The sequence below is a fragment of the Geotrypetes seraphini genome, chromosome 3, assembly GCF_902459505.1.
Source record: "Geotrypetes seraphini chromosome 3, aGeoSer1.1, whole genome shotgun sequence".
NCBI lineage: Eukaryota > Metazoa > Chordata > Amphibia > Gymnophiona > Dermophiidae > Geotrypetes > Geotrypetes seraphini.
The window spans coordinates 394806897-394823896 of record NC_047086.1 but is presented as its reverse complement, the minus strand read 5'-3'; the positions used below and the strand labels follow the sequence as shown (position 1 = coordinate 394823896).

Below are 17000 nucleotides of genomic sequence, written 5' to 3'. Positions count from 1 at the left end.
ACTCATCGCCAGTGATCACTGTGCTGAGGAAGTTGGGATCACGGTTCACAGTCTCCAGAACGTCCCGTGCGATCTCCAAACGGAAGTTGCTTCTTCTTGATCATTAGCAGCTTTGGCACGAACTTCGCTGAAATTCTCCTGAAGCCCAAATCCTCAGTCAAAATGGAATGAACAGATCCAGCGCTGATGTTGCCCGACGGCGCTCACTTAACACTTCCTCACTCATCGGCGGTCTGCCGGCGACTGACTGCTTCTGCAGGCGGGAAAAAAATTCAAGCATGTGCATTAGGGGGGTCGCCTACATACGTGCACCAAACCACGCCTCCCTAGTTTTATTTGTTTACGCAAGAAAAATTAAAGTCTGATATTTTTTTTCCTTTAAATACGAGGGCCGATCAAAAAGTATCAATTTCTGTTCTAGCTTAATATTGCCTCGAAATGGAGAGGATTCTCTTTCCTTCTACGCTCGATGTTATAGTGATGTTCAAAGAGCCGCATTTTCAGTGGCCTCAAAGTGTGACCCACATAACAAAGATGACAGGGACACAATAACAGATAAGCTATGTTTGAGGAAGCATATGTAGTAAATAATCTTAAATGCACAGTCCATCTACCAGGAATACATACTTCAGTCCCTTCTTGCATCATACCACAGGCTGCATATAAGCCAGAACAAAAATGTCCCACCTGCCCTTGTTCCCTTGTAGTCGAAACATCCAATTTGTAGAGATAATTCCTCAGGTTGACATCTGCAGGCATAAGGGCATTGTTGTGGTTTACAGGTGGTTACAGTAAGTTTTGGAAGGCTCATCATACAATATATGCAGGTTATGGTCTAATCTAATCTAATTTATTTGTGCATCGCGCATACCTATGCAGGCTCAAGGCGACTTTCAGAGAGAAGAAGGTAGGAAAAAGAGCAGAACAGAATCAGGGAGGAAGGGGAAAAGGAGGAGAATTAAGGGAGAGAGACAGACGAGCAGGAAAGGAGTATCAAAGAGAAGGGTTTTCAGTTTCTTCCAGAATGCGATGTAGCTAGGCTCCCCTCTGATCGGTTCTGAGAGGTGTACCTGGAATTTTTTATGTGATGTTCACTGCAGTACCCCCTAGAGCACATGTGTCAAACCCAAGGCCCGCGGTCCGAATCCAACCCTCCTGGCCTTTTTATGTGGCCCGCAGCAGTGCTCCCAAACTTCCCTTTCTCGCAGCCCAGTGTGTCTTTACCTCTCACGCCGGTCTGATGTCACCATCATGCAGGAAATTCTGCTGGCCTCGGCAGTGATTCGGCGGTGTTGTCCATGGCTCCCCTTCCCGCTTTCCGTCTGCTGTGGTCCACCCAGGCGGAAACAGGAAGTTGCACGTCATTGGAAACAGACCACGGCAGGCGAAAATCAGGAGGGAGGGAGCCACGGACAACATTGCTGAATTGCCGAGTTCGGCAGATTTTTCAGGTTGGCAGCAACATCGGACCGGCATTGGAAGAAAAGACATGCTGGGCTGTGAGGAGAGAAAGATGAAGGGAGATAGCTTGGACCTGGGATGGTGTGGAGGAAGAGGGAAAAAATATACTTGAAGGGAGAACCGTTGGGAAGAGAAAGGGAGAAATGGTGGATCTGGGGGGGGGGAGGCAGGCAGACAGGGGGAGAGAAGTTGGATCTGGAGATGGAAGAAAGGGAGAAATTTTAGGCCTGGGGGTGGAAGAGAGAAAGAGGGGAGGGAAGTAGAACAACAGAAACGAGAGGGAGCAAAATGTTAGAGCAAAAGGAGAGAGGAGGAGAGATAGATGGAAATAGGAGGCTGGGAAAGGAGTGAGATGGGAAATGGGAGAGCTACAGAATAAGAGAAGATGGAAAATTGATAGGTAGCTGAAAATTTAAAAAGAAGAAGGATGACAGAGAGGGCGAGATTTGAGTGGATAGAGGCAGAAAAGAAAAAAGGAGAAAAGTTGAAAGGGAAAATCAATATGTTGGAGACAGGGACTGGAGCAAGAGAGAAGAGGAGGGGAAATAATGGACAGCAGACACTGGAAAGAGAATTAGAAGATAGACAAAATCAGAAAGAGAAACTGAGACCAAAAGCATAATGACCAGACAACAAAAGGTAGAAAAAATAATTTTATTTTATGTTTTGTTATTACAATATGCCAGATTTGAAATGTGTATCCTGCCAGAGCTGATGTTAGACAGCAAGTGTGAACTAGGACCTAAAAGAGAGGAAAAGTCTTTTTTATTTATTATGTAGCTGGCATGGGGTTGGAGAGGTTGCATCCCTATACTTCTACTAAGACTAACCCCCCTCCTTTCCTGGTACGCAGCGTGGGTTTTGGCACCACTGGCGGTGATTGATCCAACGCTCATAGAAGTCCTGGGAGCGTCGAAGCAGTTGCCGGCACTGGGGCCCACAATGGGCGTTAGTAAAGGAGGGGGTACGTATCTTAATAAAAAAATTTGGCCCGCGACTTAGCCTGTGTTTTAGATTTCGGCCCCTTATGTGATTTGAGTTCGAAATCCATAGAAACATAGAAATAGACGGCAGATAAGGGCCACGGCCCATCTAGTCTGCCCATCCCAATGACCCTCCCCTACCTTTCTCTGTGAATAGATCCCACATGTCTATCCCATTTGACCTTAAAATCAGGCACGCTGCTGGCCTCAATAACCTGAAGTGGAAGACTATTCCAGCGATCAACCACCCTTTCAGTGAAGAAGAACTTCCTAGTGTCACCGTGCAGTTTCCCGCCCCTGATTTTCCACTGATGCCCCCTTGTTGCCGCGGGACCCTTGAAAAAGAAGGTATCCTCTTCCACCTCGATGCGACCTGTGAGGTACTTGAATGTCTCGATCATATTTCCCCTCTCTCTACGTTCCTCGAGTGAGTAGAGCTGCAACTTCCCTAACCGCTCTTCGTATGGGAGCTCCTTGAGTCCCGAGACCATCCTGGTGGCCATTCTCTGGACCGATTCCAGTCTCAGCACATCCTTGCGGTAATGTGGCCTCCAAAATTGCACACAGTACTCCAGGTGTGGTCTCACCATGGATCTATACAGTGGCATAATGACTTCCCGTGCCCTAGAGTTTCCCTGTACTCTGCTAAGCTGTCTGTATAGCCAGTTTGCCAAGAATGCTGGCTGCTCCTACGTCCTAATGCATTGTTTGTGTGCAATTTTCTTTTGGATTTTTATTTATTTTTATAGATGCTCTAAGGGCTAACACAACTAGAAATGGTCACTTGCAAAAATAAAAGATAGATGTTTAGCTGTTTTGAAAATGATTTTCTCTAATAGAGTTTTGGATGATTTCCCCCCCCGAAACGTCCAAACCGCAGACTTATCTGTCATATCGAAAATGCTTCTCCACACTTATTTCCAGTGTTGTTAAGAACAGTTCTCCTTTCTTCATTTTAATGTTGGCAAGGAGTACGTGGCATATCCTCAATAAATGGATTACCCAGGCACTGTATTTTATTACTTCCTCCATCAACACCATCTTCATCATCTCCCAGTGGCATTGTTAACAACACGAACTAGTTTCTACAGGAAGAGAAGGAACCTGCTTTTTATGTAAACTATGAAATGCCAGAATCACCTCTCGTTCTCCTAATCAATAGGGCTGCAGACAACATGGTGTATTCCGAAGCCTCTCCGGCTCGTTTCCTATGCATGACTACAGCAGGGAGGCTCTCTAATTTAGAGCAGTAGGTTTAGCTTGCAGATTGCATCTTGCCCCCGCTGCCCTTCTGCATAGACATCAGCTGATTAACTGCAGGGAAGATGCTTTGCTTTAACCCTCTTTCCCGCACAACTTATCTGGTTTGTTTTACGAATGCAAACGCTCATTAGCCTATACCCAGCTGTTAATGTCTTGGAGGCGGGTGTAAGCAAAGAATTTTGAAGGCCGGCTGCTATCTGGATTTCAACTTGGTTTGAGTGTCTGGATGAATGAGGTGGGAGTAACTTGGTTTTAGAGATGCAAAGAAATGAGGAAACATAAGGACCAAGTGGCAAAGAGGTCTGCAAAACTTTTTCTTATCTTGGACAGTGAAACTGCCACTGGAAAAGATGTGATGGTGCTGAGTCATAGGAACAAGCCATTGCTGGCCCTGGATCGGTACCATGGAATGTTGCTATTCCTTGGGTTTTGGCAAAATACTAGTGACCTGGATTGGCCACCGTGAGAACGGGCTAATGGGCTTGATGGACCTTTGGCCTGACCCAGTAAGGCTATTCTTATATTTTTACGTGAGCCAAGTATAGGACAATCAAGTCATTGTGACATCACTGATGAGGTTGGCTCTGAGGCACTGTGGAATGAGGCATTGTGACATCACAATGTCAGTTCTGGAATGTTGCTCTCATTGGGGTTCCGGAATCTAGCTGGAGATGCTGGAATGTTGCTACTCCTTGGGTTTTGGCCAGGTACTAGGGACCTGGATTGGCCACCGTGAGAATGGGCTAATGGGCTTGATGACCCAGTAAGGGTATTCTTATTTTCTTACTCATAGAAGAAGGAAGGCAGAAAAAGACCATATGGCCTATCCAGTCTAACCATGTCATCGAAATTTCCTTTTCACTCCCTTAGAGATCCTATGCACTTGTCCCAAGCTTTCTTGAATTCAGTTACAGTTTTGGTCTCCATCACCTCATTAGGAGGCCGTTTCACGAATTTTCCAGTATTTCCTCCAGTTATTCCTTTGTTTGTCCCCTTTCACCTTCATCCTATGCCTCCTCATCCCAGTTTTTCCTTTCAATTGAAAGAGACTGGCCTCATCTGCATTTATAACATGGAGGTATTTAAGCAGTATTTAAACACCTCTATCTTATCTTCCCTCTTCCAAAGTATACATATTGTTTATTGTAAGCTTCTATACCACTACTAATGACTGGGGAGTCAACTCAGAGCTGTTCACATGAGCTTCGGTAATGGTGTTACAATACAGAGTTAGGGTGTTTTTGCGATAATTTTCCTCATATGACTATAAGCGCTGAAATATTGGTTACTTTGTTATACCTTTGCCAGTTCCTAGCCTAGTTGGTAGGCAACCTCCTGCTCACCCTGATACCCTAATCTTCTCTTATCCAGAGGGTATTATCCATCTCCCTTTCCTACTGGATCTCTGTTGGCTGTTGTTGCTTTGGAACTGTCGCTCTGTTCACTTTGCCTTCCTAATGTGTGTTTAGTCTCTGTATTTTGGTCCGGTTCTGTTTTCTGAGTGTAACCTCATTTGCTTTGTCACAGTTAACACTCGGTATTACAAACAGAATTGATGCCAGTTTTATGATTTGAGCTATGGTACACCCACACACAAATTATGAACCAAATTTAACATTTCTTGTCATTTCGCCTACAGTCCTACAGGCCTGGATTCTATAAATGCCGTTGATAATGGCCTAAAAAAGCGGCCGCCGATCACGTGTCAGTCACTCATCACCGCCGTTTACAGAATCGCGCCTGCGGGAAAAATAGGCACCAGAAATGTAGGCCAAGGTTTTCCAGGCCTACATTTTCGGCACCTATCTTTATATGGATCGTGCCGACATAGGGCGAGTCTAGTGTAGATTTTTTAGGTGCCGGTAGGTGCCTTGAAACTCAGTTAAAAACATTCGCCATTCAGACAATGTTTTTAACTGAGATTGGGTGCCCACTGGTGACTAAAAAAAAAAAAATCAGCACTGGTTTGAGAATCCGGTCCATACTACATATTAAATAATATTTTAATTCTATAATAACAACGAAGTACGCAATAAGGTCCTGTTCTATAAATGGCGCCTAATATGTAGGCACTGAGGAGCTCGTGTCCATCTATAGAATTACATCTAACAGTATCTATAGCAGTCTATGGCGCTGGTGGGTGTTGGGAAACCTTAGGTGCGCTCTATTTATGCAAGGGTTTTCTTTGGCTAAATGAGTACGCCCAAGTCAAAACACGCGAAAGATCCGCCCCAACCACACCTGCTCTCTGGCAGGCGCATGGCGACTTAATTAAAAATTGCAATTTAACAGCACTGATTAAGGCGCATTAAATAATTAACACCCCCCCCCCCGCCCCAGTGTTAACAAGCTACGCTATAGGAGTTTACATGGGTCGGCGAGGTAAGTGCTTCGATGCTCATAGGAATTCCATGGCTCACGCTAAAAGCCTCTAGCAAGGGGGCCCTAAGTTAGGCACCTGGACCAGCTAAGAGCACTGATCTGGGCACTTAACTTGATGTGTCTTTATAGAATCAGGGCCTTAGTGGACATAGAGATAATAACCCACAGATTCTGATCATTCTTTTCTTTTTCAATATCCATCTCGTCTCGCTAGCTCTCCTCTTGTCTCTCCCCTCCTTTGCTTTTATAGATATGTATTCTCTAAGTAATACATTTTATTGATTGTAATTTCAAAGGTAATTATCTAGCATCTTTTTATGTTATCTGCTTCAAACCAGAAGGGTATTAGTAGAATATTTTTATTTCTTCAACTCTTCCTCTTTACACTGTGTACCAGTAACACAGTAAAGGGGGGGGGGAAGCAGACCGCCCCGGGTGCTATCTTGGTGGGGGCGCTGGTACCTCTTCACCCCCATGCCATGCTCACATCCTCCCTTCCCCGCCCCCCCCCCCATACCTCTTTAAAATCTTTGCCAGTGCGAGCAGCTACTCTAGCCTGTTGCTTGGGCCAGCCTGGCTCCCTCCGAAATCACTTCCGGGTTTGTGGGGCCAGGAAATGACATCGGTGGGAATGCCATTGCAAGCAGCAGGTCAAAGAAGCCACTCGTGCTGGAGAAGATTTAAAGAGGTACCAAGGTGGGAAGGGAAAGCGCGAGTGAGGGGGTCCAAAAGGAGTGGCGAAGGGGGTTGGCGTGGAAGGAGCGAGGGGGTGGAGAGGAGGGTGCCTCCTACCCTCGCGACTTCACTGCTGTGTACTGTTCCCGTCTTTCTTCCGTCGGTTTTATGTCCTTTTTTGATCCTCATTTATCTTTGTCCCACCTCCTCCACCGACCCCCGTCGCTTTTTCTCACTGTTGCCTAAACAAACCTGGCTCTGAATACACAAAGGAAAGCTGTTTTCTCTCTCCGACTCTTTCCTTTCGCCAAACTCGACAGCCACTGCATTAAGCAGCTGCACACCTTATTCTCCCCCCAGGACGGAAGTTAAGTATAATATAGTCAGGGGACGCGACTCCTGCCTATAGACGCTGCGTATTGTTAGCAGCACAAAATATAACGGTGTTTTCATTATGGAAGGCAATGCAAAGGAATATAAAGCAGTTTGCGAAGCATTATGTCTTCATAGCCTCTAGCTCGGAGGGACAGCTAACCTCATTCGTGGTAATGAATGTAATAAACAGAGGAACGCACCGATTCTTCTAGGCCGGGGAACGAGGACATCATGCGGCTTGCTATACAATGCCTGGGTTTCATGTGCTTCAAACTGTGTCTATCCTAAATATAATTTCAAGGACCCCTGGCGGTCTTTGTTTCTTTCAGCAGAGGATGTATTTAACGTACATGCCAAGTGAAAAGCATTTGTTAGGATTCCCCCCCTGCCCCCCCATCTCCCCTATAGGTTTAAGCTAAAGGTTTGGACCAATCAGGAATGCCAAACTATGCAATATAGTGAGAGACGGCAATTCACCCGATAGTATGACACAGGACCTACATTTGTTGGAGCTTTGGTTCTTGACCTGGCAGCTGGGCTTCAACGCTAAGAAATGCAAGATCATGCACCTCGGCAGCAGAAATCCGTGCAGAACTTACACCTTGAATGGTGAGACCTTAGCTAGAGCTTCAACAGAACGAGACTTGGGAGTGATCATCAGCGCAGACATGAAAACTGCTGATCATGTGGAGAAGGCTTCATCTAAGGCAAGACAGTTGTTAGGTTGCATCCGCAGGAGTTTCGTCAGCCGGAAGCCTGAAGTCATAATGCCATTATACAGAACCATGGTGAAACCTCATTTGGAATACTGTGTGCAATTCTGGAGGCCACACTACCGAAAAGATGTGCTGAGAGTAGAGTCGGTGCAACGGATGGCCACCAGGATGGTCTCGGGGCTCAAGGATCTATCGTACGAGGAAAGGCTGAAAAATTTGCGGCTGTACTCACTCGAGGAACGTAGGGAGAGAGGAGACATGATCGAGACGTTTAAGTATATTACCGGCCGTATCGAGATGGAAGAAGAGATTCTCTTTCTCAAAGGACCCTCAGCCACAAGAGGGCATCCACTCAAACTCAGGGGCGGGAAATTTCATGGCGACACCAGGAAATATTTCTTCACCGAGAGAGTGGTTGATCCTTGGAACGAGCTCCCGGTGCAGGCGATCGAGGCAAACAGCGTGCAAGAATTTAAGAGCAAATGGGATGCCCATGTGGGATCCCTTAGAGGGTTAAGCCAAGGGAACCTGTCACCAGGAATAGAATAGTAGACTTGGGGGTGGGTCAGTAGAGTGGGCAGACCTGATTGGCTATGGCCCTTATCTGCCGTCATTTTCTATGTTTCTATGAATATAACATAGTATGTTTATTAAAAACTTTATATACCGCATAATGGCCTAAAAGGATCCAAGCGGTTTACAATGCATAAATCACATTCATCAAGAAAACAACTCCATTAAAAATAGAAAAGGAAAGATTAAGAACAAAAGTTTTTAAAAAAAAAAATTTTTTTTCATAAATATAACAAACTACATCTTCATAGTAACATAGGGTTCCTTTTACTAAACCACGTTAGGGCTTTAACGCGCGGAATAGCGCGCGAGCTAGACCTTAACATCAGCATTGAGCTGGCGTTAGTTCTAGCCACGTAGTGCGGGTTTAGTGCACGCTAAAATACTGCGCGCGCGCTCAAAACGCTAACGCAGCTTAGTGAAAGGAGCCCATAGTAATGACAGCACATAAAGACCCGAATGGTCCATCCAGTCTGTCCAACCACACACACTCTATTAATTATTTCATTTAAATGGACCTTTTTCTCAGATATTTCTGGGCCAGAAATCCAGAGCCCTGCCCGGTAGTGCGCTTAGGTTCTGTCTACTGTCAAAGCTCACTCAAGAGCGCAAACAAAAGATTGACCCTTGGTACTGCACAGAATCGGAGGTCTGACAAAACCCAAAACCCTGGGGAGAAGGTGATGTTCAGGATGCAACTTGGGTCCTAGGCTATCTTGTCATGTGAATTATTTGACTGTACTTTCAATAAAACCTGCATCCTGAACATCACCTTCCCCACAGGGTTTTGGTCAAAGCAGCAGATTATTAAAACGGCTTACTGTGGTCTTTTCCGAGTTTTCTAGCAGTCTTCGATACGGCCATGCTGAAGGTAGTACAATGAGGTCATTGATATTAAAATGAGCACTCCGAGCGAGGCTCTATAATCGCCGAGTGATTCTCTAACCTCATTGCGCCACATTTGCAACCAAAATTTACCGATAGGTCTGAGTTGTTGTTGCCTTAATTTCTGATCAGTGCCTGTGCACTGATTGGTTCAGGCACTGACAGGAAAGTAAGGCTTGATAGCTCAGACCTGTCAGAAAATTTTGTCACCGTCAAGCAATCCCCTCCCCCAACCGTGGAAGAGATGCCCACTCGCTCCTGCTGCCAAGCAATGCCACCCCCCAATACCCCCGGCAGCAAGAAAGATGCCCACTCCCATAGGAGGGGCCTTAAACAACCTGAGCCAGAGCTTTAGGCCCCTCCCTGGCACATCCCAGGAAAACACGGGGAGGGGAAAGCCTGCAATTTTTTAAGTGGCAGGTATGCTGGCCAGAGAGAATAGGCATCCCTCTGGCCAGCCATCGTAAACAAGGTAAGGGGGAGGGGGAGGGGGTCATCGGAGGCACGTGGGAGTTCCATGGCAGTGGGAGGGAGTGGACATGTCTCTCGCTGCTGGGGGGTAGTGGGAGGGAGTAGACATCTCTATCACTGCCAAGGAATGTTGGGGAGGCGTTTTTTCTGGCACAAGGGAGTGCACATCTCTCCTGTTGCCATGGGAGTCGGTGTGACTTGACTTTGGCAGCTGGAGAGAGTGGGCATCCCTCGAATTGGAGTTTTTTGTGTGTATTTATTCTGCGCATGTGCTGATCGCTATTACCCCCGCTATAACCCCTTCCTACCGACTCCTGCATTGGCTGCCGATGGAGGCACGTGTGAAGTTTAAATTCGGATGTTTCTGCTTCAAGGTACTTTCCAGCCTAGCCCCCAGATATATCAAGTTTCATGTTTAATTTTTGACTTATTGAATCGCTTAATTTAATTTGCTAAGCGATTTACAGATTAAAAAAAAGGTAAATACATCAGATTAATTATAAAAGAATACCTAGGTTTGACACACTATCATACAAAATAATAAATAATGTCATACAAACTAACAGATACATGGGGGAAGAAAGGGTAGAACTACAATCGTATGTATAAAAGAGAACATAAATGGTAAAAACAACAGGTAGGGTAGATATTGGGGGAATAAAAAAAATAAAAAAAGGAAAAAATTTAATAGTAATCGTTAATTAAGCTTATAAATTAAACGCATCTTTAAAAAGGAAACTCTTTAAACTGCTTTTAAACTGTTTCAGATCATTTTCTTCTCTAAGATACTGGGGCAAGCTGTTCCATAATTGTGGGGCTCTTACAGAAAAAATATCAGGACGTCGAGTTCCAATAACTTTTAGTGATGGAACTGTTAAGAGTTTTTGATTGGTAGATCTTAAAGAAAGTGATGTACTATGGGGAATAAGTAACTGACCCCCCAGATATATAACTGACCTCAACCAATCAACTTAAGAGAAGCTCAAACTTGAATTTTGTTTCTCCACCAGTTAAAGGATGCAAATTTAAAAGACACCATCAATATCTCTTCTCTTATCAGGCAGCATTATGGGGCAAAGACCTGAAACAATTACTCATGCTTGCGAATACTTATGGGGAATCTAGGAAACGCCTAAAAAGATATTTTTTTCATAAAGTACCTAGGCAACTACACTGAACAATCTCTCCCCACAATAACTGACCGCTAAATCTTAACTCTGTTAAATACTACTCAATCTGTAACTTTTAACCATTGTAAACCGCATAGAACTTCACGGTCCTGCGGTATATAAACTGTTATTATTATTATTACCAGCGACGGTCACGTGCAAATTTAGCAAACCTTCACTACTCTCCACCTACCTCATTTGCATGCGTGTTTTTTGGAGAATGGCTCGCCTTTTTGAAATTGCTACAATAACGGCTGCGACATCAGCCCATCGGTTTTTAACGCAAAGTTTCAAGAATCTAGCCCTTAGTGCTTACAAAAGGGGAAGTGTTTCTGGTGTTATAGTGGGTGATCATCTGGCATCCAGTGATAAAGTAAAGGTTCTAGACTTAACAAATAACTTACTTTGTTTATATGGGGATTATGTCCAGGAATTCTCTGGGTGAAAACATCTGGAAGCAGTGGGAAAAATTGAAAGGAGCTATTGTAATGGCAACAAATCATTTTGTAAGGAAAGTAAGTAAGAGGAGAAAAAGGCCACTTTGGTTCTCAAAAGTAGTAGCAGAAAAGGTAAGGAAAAAGAGATTAGCATAAGCTACAAAAGATCGCAGAAAGAAGAAAACAGGCAAAAATATCTGGAAAAGCTAAGAAAGGCTGGTCAAGTAGTCAGGAAAACAAAGATGGAAATGGAAGAAAAAAATAGCTAACCTGGTAAAATGGGGGAGCAAAACATTTTTTTTAGATATATTAGTGATAGGAGGAAGTACATAAGTGGCATTGTGAGATTCAAAAGAGAATGGGAAGAATGCATAAAGGCTGATATAAATATGGCTGAACTGTTTAACAAATATTTCTGTTCTGTGTTCACAGCTGAAGTGCCGGGAGCAGGTCTGCAAAAGACAAAAGCAAATAGGGCTGGAGACGTGGTAGACCCTAATGCAAGGGTGCCAATGTCCCTCCTCAAGGGCCGCGATCCAGTCAGGTTTTGAGGATTTCCCCAATGAATATGCATGAGATCTATTTGCATGCACTGCTTTCATTGTATTCTAATAGATCTCATGCATATTCATTGGGGAAATCCTGAAAACCCGATTGGATTGCGGCCCTCGAGGAGGGACTTTGACACCCCTGCCCTAATGGATTTGCAGAGGATTGCGATCATGTTGAGAAGCTTGACAGCCAAGTGGGTGCCCAAATGTTTGAATGCCGATGAGAAACGACGTCGAATGGACATTTCCAAAGTTTGATTTTGCAGCATTTCAGCGAGCAGGTGCCAACATTTTGGAATGATTAGTTACTGTTCATGAAACATAATTACACCACTCTGATCCCGAGACAAAACAAAAGTCCATGCCATGGCGGCCAAGGCCAAGGAACTTCAAGACCCAAAAGTCAGCAGGAAAGCTCTTGGCCACAGTGTTTTGGGATCAGAAAGGTGTTTTATGACTATCTTCCAAGGGGCCAAAGAGTTAATGCAGAAAACTATTGTCAAGTTTCAAGTTTCAAACTTAATCAAGATTTCATATACCACCCAATCAGCCTTCTAGGTGGTGTACAATGTAATGTAATGTAATTTATTTCTTATATACCGCTACATCCGTTAGGTTCTAAGCGGTTTACAGAAAATATACATTAAGATTAGAAATAAGAAAGGTACTTGAAAAATTCTCTTACTGTCCCGAAGGCTCACAATCTAACTAAAGTACCTGGAGAGTAATAGAGAAGTGAAAAGTAGAGTTAGAGGAAAAATAAAAATAAAATAAACATTTTAACAAGACAGCATTGATCTAAATACTTTGGAAGGTAGAAGAGAGGAGAGAAAGGAATAGAAGCAGAAGGGGGAGCCGTTGAACAGAGAAAATTTAAATGATAGAAATAGAACAAAACAAAGACAAAAGGCAAAACAATAGATAAGATTAAAGATAAATCATAAGCTGGAAAGAAAAATAAAATAAAACTTTGTCTTCAATCCACGGTTTCCAATGTCATAAAAACATATATTTACTAAAAAAAAACATTAAGACAACAGTACATCTTTAAAAACAATAATAGTTATTAAAAACACATAAAAACAAACAGGAACAAAAAGGGAAAAGAGCTAGAACTACAAAGATCAAGCAAAAATAAAACATATAGGGGAAAAAACAATAGGGTGGGTGGCAAAAAAAATAAAATAAAACTATGGAGCCCTGAAAAGGACATTTAGGTCTCGAAAGCATCAAGAAAAAGAAATGTCTTTAATTTCGTCTTAAAATGGTAAAGAATTGATTCTTCCCGTAAGTGGACCGGAATATTATTCCAAAGAGATGGAGTGCAGACAGAGAAAATAAGAACATAAGAAGTTGCCTCCACTGGGTCAGACCAGAGGTCCATCGGGCCCAGCGGTCCGCTCCTGCGGCGGCCCATCAGGCCTATGACCTGTGAAGTGGTCCCTGGCTATTCCTATAACCCAGTGATTCCCAACCCTGTCCTGGAGGAACACCAGGCCAATCGGGTTTTCAGGCTAGCCCTAATGAATATGCATGAGAGAGATTTGCATATGATGGAAGTGATAGGCATGCAAATTTGCTTCATGCATATTCATTAGGGCTAGGCTGAAAACCCAATTGGCCTGGTGTTCCTCCAGGACAGGGTTGGGAACCACTGCTATAACCTAGCTCTACTTCTATCTGTACCCCTCAATCCCCTTATCCTTTAGGAACCTATCTAAACCTTCCTTGAACCCCTGTAGCGTGCTCTGGCCTATCACAACCTCCGGAAGCGCGTTCCATGTGTCCACCACCCTCTGGGTAAAAAAGAACTTCCTAGCGTTTGTTCTAAACCTGTCCCCTTTCAATTTCTCCGAGTGTCCCCTTGTACTTGTAGTTCCCCACAGTCTGAAGAATCTGTCCCTGTCTACCTTTTCTATGCCCTACAGGATTTTGAAGGTTTCTATCATGTCTCCTCTAAGTCGGGATAGATAGAAGATTTTTAGAAGACGATCTTAAAGTCTTAGAAGGACTATAGGGAATAAGAAGATTATTAATAAATTTGGGTTGGCTATTTTGTCTAGATTTAAAAGTTAGTAAAAGTATTTTGTAAGTGATTCTGTGTTCTACTGGCAACCAATGAGCTTTATGAAGGAGGGGGGGTGACATGGTCTAACTTTTTGCATTAAATATCATCTTTACTGCAGTGTTCTGTATAATTTGAAGTCTTCTTATAGGAGGCATTGAATGAATGAAAGGAGAGGGAAGCTGTGGAAAGGAGTTCTCTTTTTGCAAGACGATGCACCTACTCACGAGGCTAGCAAAACAATAGATTTTTTTTTGATGCAGTTGGGGTTTTAGAGCCTAGGCCATCCACCCTACTCACCAGATCTTGCTCCATTTGACTATTTTCTGTTTCCAGACCTTAAAACAGAGTTTGAAAAGGGTGACAGGTTTCGAGTGATTTGGAGGCGATTGCAGCAGCAGAGCAATATTTCAGTGACCAGACATCAGAGGGAAGGGTTACAGAAACTTCACACATGATATGCCAAGTGTGTTGAACTGAGGGGTGAATGTGTGAAATAAATTGTAAGTTTCATGACTGGGCTGAGAACTTTTCATGGTTAGGCTGAGAACTTTTCAGCACCCCCCTCATAACTGGCTAGAGAAAGAGCGTTAGATGTGGTGTATTTAGATTTTAGCAAAGCTTTTGACAGTATTCCACACAGGCGTATAATAATAAACTGAGTGTCCTGAGTTTGGGACCCAAAGTGACAGAATGGATCAAGAACTGGTTGAGTGAAAGGTGACAGAGGGTAGTGGTCAATGGAGATGTCTCCGACAAAAGGGATGTAACCAGTGGTGTGCCTCAAGGTTCGGTTCTTGGGTTTGTTTGTTTCTCCTAGGACAAGCAGGATGAGTCAGCCACATATGGGTGTTGTCCCAACAGCTCCCAATTTGCGGATAAGCTCTCCAATAGCTCAGAGAGATTTTATTTTATTTTTTTTTTTTTTCTCTCTGAGCACGTGCAGTGCCCGGGCCCCACTGGGCATGCCCGAGCCCTACCCATTTCCCCCTGCTTCCCCCTAATCCCTAATCTTTAGTTTCCGCCCGTTCCCATCGGTCAGATTTTCTACAGCTCTCCATTACAACTTTTCTACTCATCTCCTTGAAGATGCCTGAATCATCTAAAGAAATGACTGGGATGCAGGAGAAGGATGAATACACTGGATCCTCATGAATTGTACGCCCACTGATTGGATCCGGCGCTCGAGGTTTCCGTGTTGCTTGCATTGTACATTGTTGTAAACAATATTGCTGAAGGAATGGCTGGTAAAATTTGCCTCTTTGCAGACGATACCAAAATCTACAATAGATACCCTTGATGGTGTGGATAACATGAGGAAGGACCTCATGAAGAATGGTCTGAAATTTGGCAGCTAAGATTTGCTAAGAAATGCAAGGTTGTGCATTTGGGCTCTAAAAATCCAAGAGAACGGTACAGTTTAGGGGGGCGAAGACCTTTTGTGCACGAAAGAGGCCCGAAACTTGGGTGCGATAGTATGTGATGATCTTAAGGTGGCCAAGCAGTTTGAAAAGGTGATGGAGAAAGCTAGAAGGACGTTTGGTTGCATAAGGAGAGAGGAATGGCCAGTAGGAAAAAGAAGGTGATGATGCCCCTGTATAAGACTTTGGCGAGACCTCATTTAAAATATTGCTTACAATTCTGGAGACCGCACCTTCAAAGAAATATAAACAGGATGGAGTCAGTCCAGAGGAAGGCTACTAAAATGGTCTGTGGCCTACGTCATAAGACGTATGGGGACAGATTTAAAGATCTCAATCTGTATATGTTGGAGAAAAGGCAGGAGAAGGAAGATGAGACATTTAAATACCTATTGTCGCACAGTCGGTGTCGGGCCCAGAGGCAGGTACCCTGGCTGAGTGCAATCGATGATCTTGGCGTGCCCTCAAAAGTTGAAAGCCCTGCTGGGACAATAATGTTCTGAGAAAGTAAGGGTCAGAATGTCAAAAATTCCCAAACACCATAAGACCACAGTCCAGCCACTGTGAAAATAAAATAGGCTTTATTTGTGTCCTCAGCCCATGTTCAAAACATCAAGCAACAACAAAAATTAACATAAGTCCAATGATTACTTTTGAGTTCAACACCCTGTGTACAGTTCTTTGAGCACCGGAAAAATAAAATTTCCAGGCTTTTCAAATAAAGATATTCTTACTTCTGAGTTTCAAAGCTCAAACAGTCCAAAACAAAAACTTCTCTTCGGGCTAATTCAGCCGGCCCCACAAGCACAGTCCATTCCTGGGCTCCAGTTAGCATACAAAACACACTGGCTCTTGCTGTAGCACTGCTTGGGTAGAACCAGGGTTCCCAAGCAGGCTGGGGGGAAATAGCCTGTTCACCACAGCTGCCCTCCCAAAGATAGACAGGCTTTGGATCTACTTTCCTCACCCTCAACAAGGCCTTGAACAGTGCCCACACTGCTCCAAACAAGAAAAATACCAAATTAGTTTTAAGCTGCTGGGAATCCCAGCACAGAGCAGTGTCAGCTTCTTTAATCCAGCCAAAAAGAAATGGATAAAAAAAAGCCAGCTTTAACTTACATCTATCTGATCAACAGCTAGTGGCAGAGCAACTTCCATTGCCTCTTCTAGTCCCAAGCATGGCTGATGATTAGCTGGTAAGGAGTCCTCCCAATCCAGCATTTCTTCTTCTTCTCCTTGCCAACCTCTGGAGCACCTAACCCAGGGTCTGCTTCCTCAGCTGGTTCAGCTCTCCCTCTCCCTGGCTTGCATTGCTCAAACTCTCTTTCAGCCACGCCCAAGCATATGTGGGGGATGGGCAGGTTTCAGCTTTTCCTGGGCTTTCTCCTACTCTGCAATTAGTCTCAGCAGGTGTGTGCCTAAAGGGGCTAGGGGTCTCAAAGTCCCTCCTTGAGGGCCGCAATCCAGTTAGGTTTTCAGGATTTCCCCAATGAATATGCATGAGATCTATGTGCATGCACTGCTTTCAATGCATATTCATTGGGGAAATCCTGAAAACCCGACTGGATTGCGG

At 44.1% G+C, this 17000-nt stretch overlaps 1 protein-coding gene across 1 annotated transcript in view; it reads right to left on the bottom strand.

The window, feature by feature from the left end:
• Positions 1–16745, bottom strand: part of LRFN2 (leucine rich repeat and fibronectin type III domain containing 2) — a 371642-nt gene extending 354897 nt beyond the window's left edge. Inside the window, exon 1 of the mRNA XM_033935646.1 lies at positions 16547–16745. The gene's annotated coding sequence lies outside the window, so the exon portion shown is untranslated. The remainder of the gene's footprint in view (positions 1–16546) is intronic.
• Between the last annotated feature and the right edge of the window lie 255 nt (positions 16746–17000).